The sequence below is a fragment of the Eptatretus burgeri genome, chromosome 7 (assembly GCF_056783735.1).
Source record: "Eptatretus burgeri isolate ZD-2024b chromosome 7, Ebu_testis_v1, whole genome shotgun sequence".
Classification (NCBI taxonomy): Eukaryota; Metazoa; Chordata; class Myxini; order Myxiniformes; family Myxinidae; genus Eptatretus; species Eptatretus burgeri.
Genome location: NC_140967.1, coordinates 69,442,834 through 69,463,274, shown reverse-complemented (window position 1 = coordinate 69,463,274; position 20,441 = coordinate 69,442,834). Strand labels below are relative to the sequence as shown.

The 20,441-nt window shown below is 39.9% G+C and overlaps 1 long non-coding RNA gene and 1 pseudogene across 3 annotated transcripts in view; both read right to left on the bottom strand.

Annotated features, from left to right (window-relative positions):
- The window catches only part of LOC147023492 (uncharacterized), a 149,875-nt gene that overhangs the window by 74,693 nt on the left and 54,741 nt on the right, over nucleotides 1-20,441 (bottom strand). The gene's annotated exons all lie outside the window — the stretch shown is intronic.
- LOC147023493 (uncharacterized) lies at nucleotides 4,078-9,029 on the bottom strand (annotated as a pseudogene).

Genomic DNA, 20,441 nt, shown 5'->3' with positions numbered 1-20,441 from the left:
TATATATATATATATATATATATATATATATATATATATATATATATATATATTTGTGTATATATATTCAGTGGCCCAACGGGGCTTGAACTCAGGACTTTTTGGGTCCCAAGCCGCTGTCCTCACCACTGCGCCAACACCAACACATATGATACAACACTATGACGTCATATTCGTTTTTATGACGTCATCATTAAGAGGACAAGGATCTTAGCTCATTTGAGCTTGTTTCGATTGCTGGTGGAAGTTCCAAAACGCAGGGAACCTTTTTCGCGTCGTATCACCTCTTGTGCTCATTTTCGCTGAATGTTTACGATCGTTTATAGTGTTTTCATTACAGCCCATATTTCTTGACAACTGTGTTATGATGCTATATATAGTCGTATATCACTTACGAACACATAAAGCATGGGAAGGTGAATTTTGAATGATTGTAATGTGTTCAACATGTTATCGAGACAAGATACCATACTTGCAAGTTGCAACAGCTCAAGAAACGCCAAAGTTTTGTTACCTCCGCCACCAAAGGTGAAGATGGTCAGGTTTTCACTCCTTTTTGGCTGTTTGTCTGTTTGTCTGTGTACAGAATGTCTCAAAAAGTTGTGGACGGATCCAAATGAAATTTTGTGGACAGGTTCGGTGTCTGATCAAGCCAAACTGATTATGTTTTGGTGAATATCCGGATCCGGATACGACGACTAGAATTTTAAAGTGATTCTTCACCATTGAGAGATAGGGCCAAAAACTATACATAGCACGATATCTCAAAAAGTTTCGGACGAAACTTCATGGATATGCTGGGAGTGTGACGAGGAAGAATTGATTCGATTTTGGTGAAGATCCGAACCCGGATCTGGATGCGGGAATTATTTAATTTATAAAGTGATTTTTCACCATTGAGAGATTGGGCCAAAAACGATGTGTTGCATGATATCTCAAAAAGTTGCGGACGAGTTATGACAAAACAAGGTGGATGAGTTGGTTAGGTGACAACAACAAGCCAATTCGATTTTGGTTACGGCCTGGATTCAGAGACGACCTATCAGTGGTATACAAAATGTAAACTGTTCAGCCTGGCGGAGGTGTGCGCTCTCCCGATTTCCATTCGTTCAGTTTCGCCAAACATCATGCCGTGAGTGATTTTGCCCACAGGTCACATTTTTGCTCCGATCTTCACAAAACTTCACCACCTGGTAGAGGTAGTGACAAGCTGAAAGCCTACTTATTGTTTTTGAGGTTAATAGGTCAACAGGTTAAAGTTCAAGGTCACATAAATCGTCAATTTTCAACAGATTCACTTGATATTTATTCATATACTGTAATTAAAACGAAGCAAGATGGTGGACGGTGATCCCTCATCGAGATGAAGTCTTTGTTAACGCATCTATGTCTAATAATTACGTACTGTTTGAAGGTGAGTTGGACCGTGAGTCGAGTCTATTAATGACTTATTATTGAACCTTGACGACATCTATTAATTACCGCTATTAATTACATACCATTTAGACATGTGGACCTTTTCGACTTGTTAAACCTTTCAGTCCCTTTTAGACCATTTTAAACCCTTTTTGACGCATTAAACCTTTACATTCTTTAGACCCCAAAGACCATTTAGAATGTGAAGACCCTTTGAGGGTTGAAGGGGTCATAGCCCTCAGACCCTTCAACACCATGAAGAACCTTCAGCCCCTTTAGACCCCAAAGACCAGTGGGAACCTTAAGACCCAGAATACCCATTAAGACCCTTTAGACCCCGAATACCCTTTATGTATGTTTTTTACACAAAATTTTATAATAAGCACGTTTGCATGCGTTTTTTTTGCCAAATCACTATTATAATGCAGAAAAGCTTTTTTTTCATCAAATAGCGTGCATCATAGCTTGTACGAAGCAAAACATCACATTTTAAATCATTAACCTTACTCATGCAAAACCAGTCTAATTTGCTTTATAAAAACGTTTTTTTATACAAAAACTTGGAATAATCATGTTTTGCAGACCTTTTGTGCAAAATCACTCCTCCAGTGCAGAAACTGTCTTTTTATCAGTGTGTATTTTAGCTTGCACTGAGCAAAACATTACATTTTACACCAGGAACCAGGAACTTCATTCATTCAAAAACAGTCTTATTTGCAGAAAAAAAGTGTTTTTTTTTTCTGAACCATAAAACTTATTAGCACATTTTGCACACATTTTGTGCAAAATCACTCTTCTCATGTAAAAACATGTGTTTTTCATCAAATAGTGTATATTTTAGCTTGCACAAAGCAAATCAACACATTTTACACCATGAACATTATTCATGCAAAACCAGTCTTATTTGCTTTCTACAAGTTTGTTTGTTTTCAACACAAAACTTCTTCTAAGCAGGTTTTGCACACGTTTTGTACGAAATCACTCTTCAAATGCATGAACACGTGTTTTTCATCAAATCGTGTGTATTTTAGCTTATACCAAGCAAAATAATACATTTTACACCAGGAAGCAGGATCCTTATTTGTGCAAAATCCAAATCCAATCCATTGGGACCATACTCTGTACAGAGTGTTAGTGCTGCCAAAGCAGTCTCCTGGGCTATTGGGCACAATCCTGGACGGGTCACCACTCTGATTTGAGCTTGTACTAAACAAAATACATTTTACACCAGGAACATTATTTATGCAAAAGTAGTCATATTTGTTTTGTGCATCTCCAAGCGTTTATAAGCATTGCAATGTATCCAGCAATTCATAGGTACTAGTGCATGCCCGTAGGTGAGTGCCCGTACGTGCAAACAAACAAACAAAAAAAAACTTTCAACAACAACAGAACTTTCAAAAACTTTCAACAACAGCCAGAAACAACAACCACACAGGGTGTTCCTTCATTCCCACGTGCCCGTACGTGCGTGCCCGTACGTGCGTGCCCGTACGTGCGTGGCTGTACGTGCAAAAAAAAATAAAATAAAAATAACTTTCAAACCGCGAGCCAGAAACGACAACCACACAGGCCGTCCCTTCGCTCTCGCGTTATCGCGACAACCACACTTCCACACACAGAGTTAATTAAAATCCAAATTAAAATCACGTTTACCTCCGTCTTTGCTTGCCATGACATTCGCTGCCATGTAACCGGCACGGCCCGTGACGTCATCATCGGCCAGCCGCGCACCGGCCTACGCAGCCACACCTATGCAGCAACGTGTCATGTCATTGGTTGGTAAATAAATGGCCGCAGCAACGTGTCATGTCATTGATTGGTAAATAAATGGCCATAACTTGGGAAGGACTTGTTCGATTAATATCAAACCTTGAAAAGGCACATCCTGAGGTCCCCAGCAATATATCTGGCAAGTTTCAATGAGATCGGACCAGTGGTTGTCGAGAAACAGCGGTCACAGACACACAGACACACACTGCTGGAATTATAGACAGGCTCGTATGTGCCCGTTAAAAATAAATAAATAAATAAAAAAATAAAAAAATTCAAACTGCGAGCAAGAAACAACGACACAGGCCATTCCTTCGCTCTCGCGTTCCCGTACTATACATGCGTGGCACGGAAGTTCGCATATCGCAGTTACGATTATTTGCAATTTAGTTTTAATGGCCAATTATTCAATTAGCGCCAACGTATTTTGCCTTTTCTCAATGTCATCGCAAGGAAAAACACAAAGAGAAGAGAAAAAAAACTAACGTGCAAAAAAAAATATACACATATATATATATATATATATATATATATATATATATATATATATATATATATATATATATATATACATATACATATATATATACATATATATACATATATATACATATATATACATATATATACACATATATACACATATATATACATATATATATACATATATATATACATATATATACATATATATACACATATATATACATATATATACATATATATACATATATATACATATATATATACATATATACATATATACATATATATATATATATATATATATATATATATATATATATATATATATATATATATATATATATTACTTCCTGGTTCGGAGCATACCAGTTCACACTGATGTCACCGAAATTTATGCACCGTCTAATATGAAAACGATCATAACTTGGGGCATTGTGTTTATAAATGCGCATAAGAAATCGAGAAATTATTAGAATACACGAAGTCATCACTATCCGGAAGTCCGTATGTTGTAACCCGTAATGGGGAACGCAGTGAGCTTCATACTTAACGCGTGCACATGAGAGAATAGGAAACAACAACAACAACAACAACAACAACAACAACAACAACATAATACCCCTGATTATTTGGAATCTGTGTCATTAGCTGTGACCTTTTGCTTCCGGTTGTTGTTAAAGTTAATTTTAATAAAGATATCTCCCGCATGATCAAAAAATATTTTTTAATCGTGATTTACATTATTTGATCGCTGATGCCGAATCCAGGCAGAAGTAACCGGAAATTGCGTCAAAATCATCAGCTGTGTGGCGCTTACATGTCCCATGGTATAGTTGGCAAGTATACAGTTGTGAACAAGTTTTATGTAAAGTCAGAAGCGAATGTAAGAAGAATTCTACGTTCGCTTCTAGGCTTTGCCTATTCCATATTAGCAAACGCAGTGAGCTTCATACTTAATGCATGCACGTGAGAGAATAGGAAACAACAACAACAACAACAACAATAACACAATACGCCTGGCTATTTGGAATCCATGTCGTTAGCTATGACATTTTGCTTCCGGTTGTTTTTAAACGCTGTGCGGTGTATAAACACGATTGGGTTTTATTTCTATCTTGTGAATATTACTTAACGCGTGCACATGAGAGGATAGGAAACAACAAAAACAACACAATACCCTGCCAATTGTGAATCTGTGTCGTTGCCTATGACCATTTTGCTTCCGTTTTTGTTTTGTTTCTGTTTTTTTTGTGTTTCCGGTTTTTGTCATGGGGAATGATGCATGCCGGGAGATAAAGGCATCGTCCGAGACATGAAATACCCAAATAATATCAGACATGGTGTATATTTCCTCCACTGATTTTAATAAAGATATCTCCCGCATCATCAAAAAAGAATTTTTAATCGTGATTAAATGGTCATCCGCTGATCCCGAATCCAGGCCGAAGTAACCGGAAATTGCGTATACAGTTGTCAACAAGTTATAGGTAAAGTCAGAAGCGAATGTATGAATAATTCTACGTTCGCTTCTCGGCTTTGCCTATTCCATATTAGTCCTGCAGTGTCGTCTGATATTTCAGATCAATTGTTCAAATTTGCATAAAAGCACTAAAATTGGTACACATGTAGAATAATGTATTCCGAACAATTCGAGAAATGGAGCCACCCAAGATTGTGCCTTGGTCAGCTTCGGCGACCATTTTCCAACATGGCCACCATTCTACTTTGGCGAAATTGGCTATATGCTCTTATTTTCTTATTGTATCGGTGGTAGATATAAGGAAAGTGTAAAATTCAGTAAATTCACCATGAAAAGGCGTATTCAAATATTATGAGCCAGTATTTTTTGTAAAAGAGCCATTATTTGATTTGTAAATTGCTGCTCTCCTGAAACTTTTCGCTGAAAAGTACCCATTATTGCCTGGAGAACAAGAGTCAAATGATATTCATCACATTCAATGGGTTTGGAATCAACAAAAATTGCATTATAGATTACATACTTTACTCTATTTTGAAAAGGGAACTGATAATCGTGATAATGACAAACTCAGAAAATGTAGTCAAATTATTGCACACTTCACTTTGAAGCGGCTACGGTTTACTGTCTACTACCATTCTACCAGGACACATGGTACACGCATACATCAGTCAAGTACAATATGAGTTTGTGAGCTCAAGTGTACTGGCTCTGGATCAAGAAGTCAACACTTTTACAAGCAATGCGACTTTGCATTTGCACATTCTAAGTGAGGCCGATATCTCAGTCTGTGTCTACTGCGTCTGTCTACTGGCATTCTCCTTCACAAGCACACAGTCCAGTGCATTGCAGATTAGCCTTATTGCATTTGCAACGGTTTCTACAGCCTTTTTTGCAGCGGCATGACACCAGCTCAAAGCAGCTTTTTGAAGCCTCAGGGAGTGTGGTCCAGAGCGGTTCGTAGGACCCATCCTCAGTTTGCCACCAGCCCCAGCTTGTTGGTGATGGAAGCACGGGTTGAGGGACCAAGACCTGCCCCCAGACATAGCCACCCTGGAAGACTGATCTCTTCACATGCTGTTCCAAAGCATCGTTGGTAGGTGGGATGCGCTGGACGGAGTTCCTCTTGGCGAAGAGTTTCTTTCTGGCCTCGTTGATGTCCGTATATGGACTGGTGCGGTCATAGAGGAGCACCACAAACCTTTCAATGCAGTTTATTGTGTCATCCTGGATGTTGACTGGCGTGGTGGTCAGGGTCACAAGAGAATCTGTCAGTTCTGGAAACGAGTTCCATGTGGCCCAGGTAAATTTCTTCCTATGCCCCACGAATGCTGATACCATGTCACATCCGGTCATGGCGTGGAAGACAGGGAGGGCATGTGCCTTCTGTGGACCGAGGGAGGCAGCTATTTCATGGGCAGGGATGTAGCGATAGTTCTTGCCCGTCCCAAAGGCAATCCAGAGTTCATCCACGCATGGTAGTGCCTGGGCTACCATCACCGCCAAGACGACGACGTCGGTGTCTACGGTTCGAACTTGAATCCGACGGTGGTCATGTTCTGCAGCATGGGCCACATGTAGCATGATGCGAGTGTCCGCCTCTTCTTGACCGCATGGAGCCAGAGAACTTTCATCTTCCTGCCTTGGAAGGCAGATGACTGCTTCACCATCAATGACTACCAGCTCCTTTGCCTCGTCATGGAAGGACTGCACCAGCACATCGGACAGGAAGGTGAAGAGCTCCACCTTGTTTGCGTCAACACGTAGGAAACTCTGCCAGTTTCCTGGTATGGCTGCGGTGCTCACCACGTGCCGTCGCACCCTTTTTCCTCATTGCTCCCTTGTCACCGTCTTCAAGGAGCCATCTTTGTAGCTATCCCAAACGAGGTCGAGACGTGAAGCACGACGCAGCTGCCCCTCGACGTATGGGATGAAGACTTGGTGGGCATATTCTTCAAATGTTTTGGCAGTGCCAGGCTTCAACATCTGCACGATGATGGCGCCATCAAGGACAACAGAAGTGACAGCAGGTGCATCACACTGAGCTTCAGCAACACCTTCAAGGCACACCAGCAAGTCGCTTTTGCTACCCAGGTGTAGCTTACCTGCATCAGATAATGCGGGAGGGCATGCTTGATTTTCATGATGGAAGAACTCGTCCAGGTTTCCATCGCGGTTCTGGCAGCCTATGTAGAGCCTTGCAAATAAGGCCATATCATTCTTCACAGATGCTTCCTTTCCTTTGTGTGCTTTTGGACTTCTGTCTGTTCCAAAGAGGGGGAGTTTGTTCCTCTTTATAGGTTCGTCAATAGTCTTGGTTCTGTCGATGAGGCAATCCTTTGAGTATTCCTGAAACTGCTCTTGTCTAATCTGCTTGGCAGTGCAAACTGTTTCAATCACTGCAGGATCGGCAATCTCCTTGGTGTCTTGGACCAGCAAATCTGGACTATCCTCCTCGAAGGGATTCCCCAGCTTTTCAATGACAGCCACAAGTGATTCTACATCTTTGGCAAATGCATCCTGTGCACACGGTGTTTCTTCATGGTGAGGTGTCTCCTCATTGGCATTTGGATGCATGTTCGCCTCCTCAAACTCCATGATCACTCTGGCCTCCTCGGGTTCGGCGACCATCCAGCGCCTCAGAGCACTGGGATTGTCCGTCAGGCCAACGGCACCTCCATCACCCTTGACACGGGCATTGTTTTGTTCATGCGCTTGGTCAAGAGGAATTGCTGAGAATGCCCTCTTGGTCTTTTGCACTGTGAAGTGGCCTGCCTTGAACTCATTGTAGATCTCTGGGTGCTGTTGTGGAAGTTCTGCCATGTCACGCAGATGAACCGGTATCCACCAGGCATAGTTTATATGGTCCAGCACGAAGAACCATGGCACTATCTCAGTGAGAGCATCCAGGTACATGATGAAATCTCCCTCTCTCAGAGATTGCACATAGATTAGGATGGAGAGCTCCAGATCCAGGACTGTTGCCCAGTACAAAAACTGGGGAGAGCTGTTCACTTTCGCATGGCACCAGTCTTCGAAGTCCTCGGGAGGCTGGTCATCTTCTGCACTGGCGCTGTGCTGATCGTATGCACGTCGTTGGAGTATCTACAAGGCAGCCGCTGTGAGCTGGTGTGCCCTTCTTGTGCGTGTGACGTGAGAGGCCCAAAGAAAGGAGTCAGCGGTTCCTGCAGTAGCAATATCTGCCTGTGCGAGTGCATGCGTCCACCCGCTTCCCTGCAACCAGTCACCTAGTGTCTTCAGTGCTGCCATCTCGACATGCAGGCCTCCGAACATCACCACCAGTTTGTCTTCCCCATGTGTTTCCGGCCACTTCCACTGTATCTGCTTTGCAAAAGCAAACAGTGGCTGGTCGAAAGCCAGAACAGGCGTTTGGCCCGGGTTGAGATGCTCAATGGCGAAAATGGATTTTCCTATAAAAATGACCATTTTTCCCCAACACAATGGTTGGAAATATAATAAATCAATACAAATGACATTTGTGTTGTTTTCCTTTGTAAATGCAGATCACATGGAGTATTTATCACCTGTGAGAAACCTACAAAGAGAATAACAATGACAGATATCCCATGTTGTTAAAGTAGAATGACCAAGGCTGACCAAGGCAAAATCTCGAGTGGCTCCATGTCCAGAATTGTTCAGAATACATTAGTCAACATATGTACCAATTTTGGTGCGTTTATGAAAAGTCGAACAATTGGTTTGCTATGCTGCAGTACTATAATGGGGAACGTGGCTGAGGATCTCTTCCCCATAGGCCACGCCCACGCAGCAACGTGTCCAGTTATTGGTTGGTAAATAAATGACCAGAACTTGGAAAGCACTTATCCGATTAATATCAAACCTTGAAAAGGCACATAGTCAGGTCCCCAGCAATATATCTGGCAAGTTTCAATTAGATCGGACCAGTGGTTGTCCAGAAACAGCGGTCTCACACACACACACGCGCGCACACACACACACACACACACACACACACACACACACACACACACACACACACACACACACACACACACACACACATTGCTGGAATTATAGATAGATGATGAACAGGGATTAGATAATACTAGAAATACCCGCTCCCGACGGGAGTCGTCAAGGGGGTCATGTTATTATATTTATGCCTATTTTACTCCAAGTGGTCCCAGGTTACACACCCAAAAAATGGTTGCGATCGGTTTAGCCGTTTTTGTAGTACCTGGGAACAGACAGACGGACAGATGGTGAATTGTAGTATGGTGAGTAAGGAGCGTGAAAAAAAAACTATCATTAAAATATCATTGCACCTGGTGCAAGTCATGGCCATGGCCAAAAGAAAACTCCATGAGCAGGCCAAAAACATGGCGGGTTCAGACTCCAGTGAGGTAACCCAGGATACGCCTGAAGACACCATAGAGAGCAGTGGCTGAATACGCGCCTAATAAAGTATATAATTAAATTAGTAGGGCACCCGTGGGAAACAAATGGGTGTGGACATGTATGATATTTGGACGAGACCTCGTCATATATGATGCTTCACTCACGATGGGAGGAAGAGGGGAGGGGGAAGGGGAGGGGAAGGGGAGGAGGGGGAGGAGAGGGGAGAGGTGGATTCTGGCTTCACTCACAAAGCAAAACAATAAATTTTACACCTGGAACCTTATTTCATGATGAATTGAGAGGGCACTCAAATGGCTCAATCATTCAAGAAAGCTGGTTGGTACTCATTCTCCCAACCTCAGAAGGATGACAATGACAAGCTGAGTCAACACCAGCTGGCATTATTTCAGCAGGCAAGCAGGATTTGAACTCAGGACTTTAGGTTTGCAAACCCACCACCTTAACCATTCAGCCACACCAGGCATATGCATGCAGAGCCTGTCTCAAACCCACCACCTTAACAATTCAGCTAACACCAGGCATATGCAATGCAGAGCCAGTCTTATTTGCTTAATTAAAGCGAATTTTTTTTTCACAAAAACTTGTTCAAAGCACGTTTTGCACACATTTTTTTGGAAAATTACTCCTCATGCAGAAACGTGTATTTTTCATGAAATAGTGTGCATTTTGGCTTGTACTAAGCCAAGCAACACATTTTAAATCAGTAACCTTATTCATGCAAAACCACTCTAATTTGCTTAAATCAAGTGTTTCTTACACAAACACTTGTTCCATGCACGTTTTGTGCACATTTTGTGCAAAATCACCATTCCTATGTCAAAATTGTGTTTTTCATGAAATAGTGCGAATTTTTGCTGAATGTTTCAAGGTTTGATGTTATTATTCACAATTGTCATTTTCAGGGAAATATCAATGCAAGATATTGCATAAATAAAACAATGGATTGTTTCGAAATTAAACCTGAACTTCGGATCGAATGTCGAGTTTCTAAAAAAGCTTGTAAAACATTTTATGATTTATTTTCTAAATATATGAATGAAAGATTTTTTTTTACCCATTTGGGAAAAGATAAAATTTAACAACCATAAAAATATACCAAATTCATTAAGATGCCTAATAGTTGGTTCAAGCGGATGTGGGAAAACCTGCTTGCTTTTAAAGATACCCCTTACTCTGAACTTTTTAGATTATGATCATTTAATAATTTTCACAAAGTCAAGCTTTTAACCGAAGTATCAACAACCCAAGTATAAAACTAATTTGTGATACTCAAAAATGTAAAAGGAATTCAAAACCCATAACTTGTATTCTCAGTGATAATACGGATGAAATACAATACCGTACCTTCACCTTAAGATTTGTATAAATTTAAAAAGAACGTTATGTTTCACGATTGTGATATGAGAGAAACCAAACAGTTATGGATAGCTTCTACACAAGAGGGAGACATTCTTCCTGTAATTGTATTGATCTTAGTCAATCACACTTTCAACTCCCTTGCTGCTCAATCAGAAAGAATGCTTATACTTTTATTTTATTCAGGCTAAATTAAAAAGATATAAATAATTTTTGAAGAGACAATTGTTCTATTTTATGTAGTCAAAAGGAATTTGAGGAGTATATGAAGCACATGACTGGAAGATATAAATATATCGTTGTGAAACAAATGAGTTATTAAATATTTTTCAATAAATAATAACAAAAAATGAATACACAAGAAGGTTTAAGGAGCATCACGAGTTTGTTTCAAAAGTTGTAAAGCAACAGGAAGACATAAAGAAGAAACAGAGACAAAAACTAATGGGTGCAGAAGCGTTTGAAAGAAAACAACATAAATTTTTTAAACCACTTTTAAAAACTCAAGAAAGGGCCCCTGCTTCTATAATTCCCACAGTAGAATATTCCCCTACAAAACTTCAGATGATAAAATATTTCAGTCAAATGATGGAGCAAGAACTTGAAGATAAAGGAAAATTAGAATATCATGATGAAGGATTATTCCAACAACTGGGAAAGGTAAATCAACCTTCTGATTATATTGTGAAAGCTCTTCAAAACAATGAATATTCAACGGTTTCAAAAACCATAGCGGGTCTTGTACCAACAGAAGAAGCAGCACAGTTCTATCTTGTTTATGAAAAGGTATTGATTTTTCATGATGAATTGATATTCTTGAGTTCTATGTAACAACCACATGTTAAATTGAACCCTACATTGAGTAATTGGACTTCTCAAAAAAGATTGAAACCAACGGGACATTTTATAGCGATAATGTCATTCAAATATCTTCAGGTATAAATTCAGTATTAATTCACTGTGATTTTTTTGATGGTGTTTATAATCATGGAATATGAACAAACACATTATTTTCATTCAGTGCAAACTCAACCCCAATTGGTTATAAATTCAATATTGAACCAAAAAATATTGTCGATCTACCCGTATCACAGAAAACTATATACAGAGTAAATTTTCGGATAACCAACCAAGATAATCATATGATATTCTTCAGTTGAGAAATTATATCCATCATAATTCACCAATGTGAAGTTTTCCAATGAATAAATACAATGGTTGTTGTGACCATTATGAAATGAATAAACACGAGTTGAAGAAATATAAAATAATTACGAAAGCTTGGGATGGGATGTTCCTTTCACCATATTATAATCCACAGGGTGAAGGAATGTACCTTAGTAGAGAATGACTTTATGAGGTTAAATGATTTGACGGAAAAAAAAAAATATATATATATATATATATATATATATATATATATATATATATATATATATATATATATATATATATATATACATACATATATACTTTAATAAGATGGCTGTGAAATATACGGAATACGGAAATGTTGATTTTATCTCCAGGTCATAGACAATTCACAGTTCCAATTGAAATTAAATTTTATAAAGAAGGGTGTGTAGTTTTAATGAGAATCGAACCTTGGGGTATGATATGAATGATTTAGGGTATAATTGAACTTTTAAAATAAACCTACATGACCTGAAAAAATAAAATCAGTCTCATAAGGAAGAATATTATCCCCTTGGTGGAGATGAGATATTTGGAAGCACTGTGAGCAAACAAATAAAGGAATTTAATAAGGCTAAAATCAACAATGGCTTCACCATAATTTTTATCATGAAAACACAAAGAATAGGTTTCTACATAGTAAGTAAAGAAATACAAACCGATTTAACAACAGGAAGCTGGGGAAGTATTACCTGTCATCATATTAATCTATCATATATTTCTGATGCATCAATGACAGCAAGAAGGCTTCAAGAAAATTATCATTTCTGTGTGCGAGCATACCTACAAGAAAAGGGTATTCAGTGTTTTAATAAATATGTTCTACAACATAAGAATGGTTGGTTTTCAATAAAAGATTGGCTTTATACTGATGTTAATAAACCAACAAGTTTGGATTTAACTGAAATGTTAAATAATGAAAAGGCTCTAAAGTTGATCAAATATAAAACTCTTTTAGAAACTGAAAACAAATATTATTGGTTTCTTGTTACAAAAAAGAAATTTGGATACAGGAATATGAAGAAATCCAGATGAATATACTGTATGTTTGATATTCAATGGAGAGATGATTCAAGGGTAATGAGGGATGCTGAAGAATGAAGGAGTTGAAGAAGAGAAGGAGGAGAAAAGAGAGGAGGAGAGGGAGAAAAAAACGAGGAGGGTGGAGAAAGAGGAAAGAGAGAAAATCAAAATAAAGACCAATTACTTCATTGTAGTCCAAAGAAGAAAAGCAGACATAACATAACACACACACACACACACACACACACACACACACACACACACACACACACACACACACACACACACACACACACACACACACACATACACATTATGTACTGTTAAGTACTTACTAAAGCTATTTTATTTGAAGTTATAACTGAGTGGTTGAACCCAGGTTGAACTGAGTGCTGAGGCCACGTGTGTGAAATGCTCTTCAAAGCCAAAGCAATGTTGTTCAATCTCGCATACAGTGTTGGTAAATACTAAATTGAGCCATCAGTACATGCATTGTATCGTGTAAGTAAAAGCATTTTAGAGCTCTTGTGATCTTTCGTGAGACTCTCGTTTATCTTCTGACGTGCTTGTTGCCTGGCTTTTGAAAACTGATGACGAAAGAAAGTTAAATTGAGATTGGCTTTGTTGCAACGGCCGCCCTCTCGAATAGCATGGGAAGAGCGAAGAGCTTGGTTCTCTGACAAGCCGCCATACGTCTCGGTGATGAAAGAAGAAGAAATGAGTTGGCATTTGTCCTGATGAGAGTGTTTATCGCTTGAGCTGCCCGTGATCGTGTCCAGAACTGCCTGCTGTGGCAAAACAGGCCTGATTTGTGGGATTTATGGCATTGCTAATTTGTGGGATTGAATGCCCAATATTTATATAGTTTGATGAATTATTTTGTGATCACCAATAAATAAGCAATGGATATGAATATATTAGCCTTAACAATGACCCACTTTATATGTGTACGTCACTCTAATAAATAGCGAACTGTGCTGCAGACATCGTTGCAACATGTGACGACCACCATAATTAGAGCGAACTTTATTCTTTTGCAGGGTTTGAATGTCGAGCGAATAAATCGCCTTTTGTCGTTGTGTAAGTGTATAAAAAGGAATGACACAACGAGGGGTGTTCAAAATGTTTTACAAACAAGATACAATATTTCAAGACACACAAAAACAGTATAATGAGGCGTATAACACGACTACTACTACTACTACTATGACTGCTACTTTAACAGCCTCGATTATTCCCACGCGCTTGTGGGGTTGAGAGGAGAACAGTTTGGGCCAAATCTTTTCCGAATCAGCTGGACAAGCCTGACATTAAACTGGAGGTGAAAGGAAGTTGGAAATGAGCCAGTGCCAGTGATGGCTTGCCGACTCTTCGGAAAAGTCCAACAATGCTTCAAATGCTGGCGAGATGTGTCCTCCTGTGTGACGTGCTTGATGAACGGGTGCACACATTGATAAATTGCCCTGCATGTGAAACACCAGGCTGCCAGTTTATAACTAGGTCGACATTCAATTAACCCAGATTAGACAGCTCAAAGGCCAGGGCACATACCACTGGGCTATCGTGCCATCCCATAATGAGGTCTATTATATTTATTTGTACGCAGCCCTGTGGCTGTTGGTTGCACAATTTTCTGGTTGGATCATTTTCTGGCTGTGCCGCTGATGCAGTGCCCTCTATTACTAGTACACTGGTATTCATTTTGTCAACCTTGGAAGGATGACATGCTGAGTCAACTCACCTGGTGTTAATTTAACGGTTTACAGGGGATTAAATTCAAGATCTAAACATCTTAAGGCAGCCACCTTACCTGTTAAGTCAACACTCGGCTTACGAGGTGTATGTTTAAATAAAAAAAAACATTTCATACTTTTGCAATATTTAAGTACACGAGTGTGTTGTAAAAATAGAAATAAAAGACAGCCCATCTTGGACGATTCTGAGTATCTCTTTGGTAGAATGGTTTGAACACCCCTCGTATGTCATAGGTCGGCAACAGCATCAACACTTTGCTCTAATGAACGGGATTATTTATTTTATTCAAGCTGTTAGAGAGACTGCACAGACTTGCTTTTTAAAGCGACCACCCAGAAATATTTGCGACAGCGGTGAAAAAAAGTTTATTCTTATTTTCATAGCGGATGTATTTTGGAAATAGTGTGAAACAAAAGCAGTTCTGCGTTTTCTCAATTGCTCGGGGCAGACCCTGAACGACGACATTTAAAAATACTTCTGACTACGAGAGCCATCGTTTGCTCAGCATCAAATACAAGTTGGCCGCACACTATATAAGAAGAGGAGTTATCCCATCAAAAACGAGCCCTGTGACTGCTTCACATTCGCCTTTCTCCCTCAGTGACGTTTTATTTGTCATTCATAGAAATCTGCAGCAAAAGGAAGTTGGTATAGAGTATACCAACAGCATAATAATCCCAAAAAGTTTCTCTTTCTATTTCCCCCTTTCACTCCGACTGTTTTGTTTCACTCTATCTTGAGACATCGTCTCCTCCTCCCATTTCTCCAGTTTTACAACTGCCGTCTCCTACTTCTGGAGATCGTATCCAGTCTCTCCCTCAATCTGCTTCAAACCCTCAAGCTGAACCTTTTTTTTTTTAAAAATCACAACTGCTAAAGTGTTAAAGCCTCATCCATCTGGTAAAACCGTTCTTTTATTAAAGGAAAGGTTTGAGATGTTAATATTAATAATGTCTGAAAGTGTGGTTGAGCTACATTTTACGCATTTATTAGGTTTTAACGTGTCTGGTTATACCACGTAACCTTAATGTACTGCACACATTAAAGAGAGCGGCTTGGTGGTGTAAAGCCTTGTTGGATTGCCATCACTGGTGTTTGTTCAATACCCTTGACTGCTGGTCTGGAGGAAAGATGAACATAATCGGGTTTATTGGCCTATAGAAATGTCACGATAGCAATCCAACGACCACTTCACAAGGTAATGGGACCCCACCCAACCACTCCACACAAACACTGGGGGCGTTTTGTAAAACATATGCAGAGTGGCATTACTGGGGACAGACATAAAGTACACAAAAAATACATTTCAGAGCTGAAAACAAGATTTCCATTTCAAAGGCCTCATGAGACTTACTTGCTACTGGGAGAAATCTGACACTGCCTGAAATATACAAAGGAAAGTACGAATATCTGTGCCAAGTTTTGCTGGCTCTGGAACGTTCCTTTATGGATGGGGGCAAGGTGGGGGACCTTTCAACTAACCCTCGTTCCTTGTTCAGGAGACTGTATTCTGTATATGTGTGATACCGCAACAGTGAAATGTCCCAAAATTTGACAGCACCCTCGGATTGATGCAGGGAGTGAGAGTACAGCAGCTTGGATAAAAATGCGCAATCACAACTTATGATGCCCACAACGTTTCACGTTTTCATGCAAAAAAAAAAAAACTTGGGAAAGTACTCCAGGATCACCCTCGTCCAAGACGAAATGACGTCCAAGACAAAGCACTAACAACCGAAATGTCAGCTTTACTTTGCTTCCCACGGCAGTTAGCCTATCAATTTCAACTTTCAATTAATAACACCTATCTTTCCTTTATGAAAATTCTTCCAATCACAGCCATTATCTAATCAAGTTGAGATAATGTCATGAGGAAGCAGTATCTGCAACATGAAAGCTAAATGTTCAACGGTTTTTGAAATATCACATACACAAAAGTATGTGGACAGATGTAAGTGGACAAAAGTACATTGTGAAAGCAAGAATTGGATTACTCGACTGATCGGTCATCGGTCAGTCAGACGGAGCTCATTTTAATGTCCCCATCTCCAACCTTGTCGGAAGAGTGGGGGACAAAAACGGAGGTGGGGGCATCATTCACATAATTCAATAACCATCCTGATCATCAAATGGGAACTACCCATCTCCGAGGATTCAAGTCTTCAGTCCCAGAAACTCTCTGAACAGGGTTCACAACAGGAGTTGTCCAAAGGTCATCCAATCATCGGACAGAGAAGGGGGAATGCCGCCCCCCCTCCCCACACCCAAAATCCTGGATCCACCCCAGCTCCACATTACATGAAGGCACATTTTCGCAAATGTTTGATGAGCATTTTCCAACATGTCATCAGTGATATCAGGTTGCATTGACCAATTAACTGAAAGACAAGCATATGAGAGAAATCCTTAAACACAACTAATTATACAATCCTCAGACTATTCCATAGTGCAGCATTCTAGGGTAAACAGAAACATAAATCAGCCACAAAAAATCATTTAAATTCTCATGTAGAAAACCAATTTTATGACAACCTTTTTATTTTTTTCAAAATTAATGTAATCTCGATCACATAAGAAGATAAAGTTTTCATAAAACGTTATGTTTACTCTCCTTATTTTATGAAACATACATTACAATTTTCAAACTTTAATTATTACAAAGAATACAAGTCCGTTTTACAAAGATTTTTTTGTATTCACTCATTCAAAACAATCACTAAAAATTCGCAGAATTTCATGAATTTTCGTTTTGTATTTCTTAATTCGTTTCTTAGTTATTCTGATTCAACAAGGACGATGAGTGGAAAGTATGAGAATGACCAGGAGGAGCAGGAGCATTCATTTTCCACTTTTGTTTGCTAAGTTCTCCAACTTAACAATTGTTTGTAAACCTTGTTTCCAGATGAGATGAGAGTGCCTCAATCTTTGATAAAATTCAAGAGGGATAAAGTCATTCATCCATTTCGTATGCAGCCGATGGCTGCTGGTTGCATCATTGCAGGGAGTGCGGCTGTGCTGCTGATGTAGTGTCCCTCAGTTGGCAGACGGGACGCCCGTTTCACATCTATCCGAGGGGTGGCACACATAATGATGCCTGCCTGCTCTGCTTGCTCTCCAGGATGACAGATTATACCTGGGCCGATATTCAAACTCAAGGATAGATGGCTCAGAGGTGAGTGTGCGTACCACTATCGTATTGCGTTGCATGCATTGCGATCTTAGAATAACTTGGCGAGAGTAATTTTAATGACTTGATACAAAATCCATTTCATAAAGAATTGTCACTGGAGAAAAAAAATATGAACCTGGAGTAATGAGTCTTGGATTATTGTTTAAGAGAAATACAACTTAATGCCAATACACATCAAGGAAGAGAAACATATTGCCTTACATATCATATCCTAATAAGATTCACATCCTAATAATGAGGCTCTGGCCCGGCAAGTAGAAGACAAAGGCAAAGGATACTGACCAGACACTGTCCGGGTCATTGGGGCGACGACTGCCGACGAGATCCTGCCTGCTGCGCTGCTTCTAATTAGTGCTCTCCAAGGCCCTAAGGCTGGTGGGAGGTCGTCAGGAGCCAATTATTGCGCTTTCTTTGGTATCTTCCCAGGGAATTCCAATTGTGTGCAAAGGTTGCAAGACAAGAAGGGTAGTCTGCAGACAAGCAGTAACTTGGTCTCATGCACAATGACTCATGCAGTCTCAAAGGGCTTGCACTCCACCGAGTCTGGAAGCCGCATTATAAAGGACTGCAGAGGTCATGAGCTAATCGCTAAAAGCAAAATAATTTTAAAATATTATTTTATCATAGTGGGCAAACAAGCAACCAGAGTTTTCACCCTTGTTGCAATCCCAGGAGAGCTCAATTGACTGCCTTGTTCTCTGTTAACATGTAGATTGAATGTGTCCTTGTAAGTATTCCGATGTCCTTTAAATCAATATACAAAATCTGTCTTGGACGTTACTTGCTCTGATAAGAGAGTTAAAAAAAACAATTATTCGTCAGTAAATTAGTCTTTAAAAAAATTAATTTTAAAATATCCTTTGAAAATAATTTCACATTCGATTGGCAAAAGGGGACCAGTAAAAGTAAAGTTTCCAAAAGGTGATAAAGTTCAACTGCAGCTTGAAACTTTATTGCAAATACTCACTTTTGGAGCTCTGTTTCTCTGAAGGACCCGACGTCAAAACTGACCACTTGTTTGATCAAGTTCATCATATTTCTTGCAACTGGTTGGTTGTCAATTTGTGCTTATGGTATCTATATAGTGTCTCAACAGCATGTGGATGTTTTGGCAAACTTTTGAACCTTGATGCTGCTAAAAAGCTTAGCTGGATGAGCATTGATTTGATTACTCGACTGAATAAATAAATAATTCCCACTCTCTCCCCTCCCCTCCTTTCCCTTAACTCCTCACTTCCCCCTCCCTATATTCCCCGAACAATCCTTTACCTCCACTGTCATCCTCCCTTCGACCCCATTATTTTCTCAATTGGAATCTTCCAATCAAACCACCCGCCACCCCATCCATATGTAATCATGTATTCCATATAAATGGTCCTTATTGCAAACAATAATATTTAGCCACAGAAAACAGTAGAACAATTGAGGAAGACAAAGCAACATGCCAGCTATAACGTCAGCATTCCAGCACTAAAAAGTCCTGTTCTCTGTCACAGCGATCTTGTTTGAAGCGAGTGAGACCGCTTTACAGCAGCCAGGCATACAAGAGGACCACCGGTGGAGCAGATAAGTCTGTGGAGGAGTCCAGCGCTTGTTAATTATTCAAAGACCCTTATCGTTAGGGGCCCGCTGGGATATGGAAAAAGACCCAACCCATCCTCTAGTACTGCCTGGTTGTGAAAGCAAGAATTCGCTATCTCATCACGACAAGGCTCCAAGCCAAGCCCCCAAACTCCTTTCGCCTTCAAGAACATTCTTTTTCAGTGGATCGATTAGCTGATGTATCTCGATTAACGTCTTCATGGAAAACAGTACAGCATCGTTCTTTAGGGGGGGGGAGGTTTTAATTGGCTTTCCAGAACCGTACATGATATTTGAAGAAGCTTGAGAATGGGACATGATTCAGCTGACGTGGGATATCATTTGCAATGTTTCCTGATATATGTAAATTATATCCATCATTTACAATGTTTACTGCTATTACTATTGATTCTGATGTACCATTCTCTGATGCAGAACATCAGTGCTGCTGAAGCAGTTTCTTGGTAAGGGTTATACTGGGTGGTTTGCCATTGCCTTCTCAGCAGTAGTTAAGGCAGGAATTTGTGAATTGTTCATGGTGCTGACGATAGCTCACCTACTCTTCACGAAGGACACCATATGCGATCTTTAACCTCCACCAACTAATGCTGGCAGACAGGACGTCAGTTTAACGTCCATCCAAGGGACGGCACTCCTACGAACATCCCTCAAACCTCGACTCCATTCCAAAAAAGAAAACAAAGGTCACCTGCATACATTGATGAATCACCCTGCATGTGAAACACTGGGAAGACAGTTTATAGCTGGGTCTGGATTCGAACCCAGGCT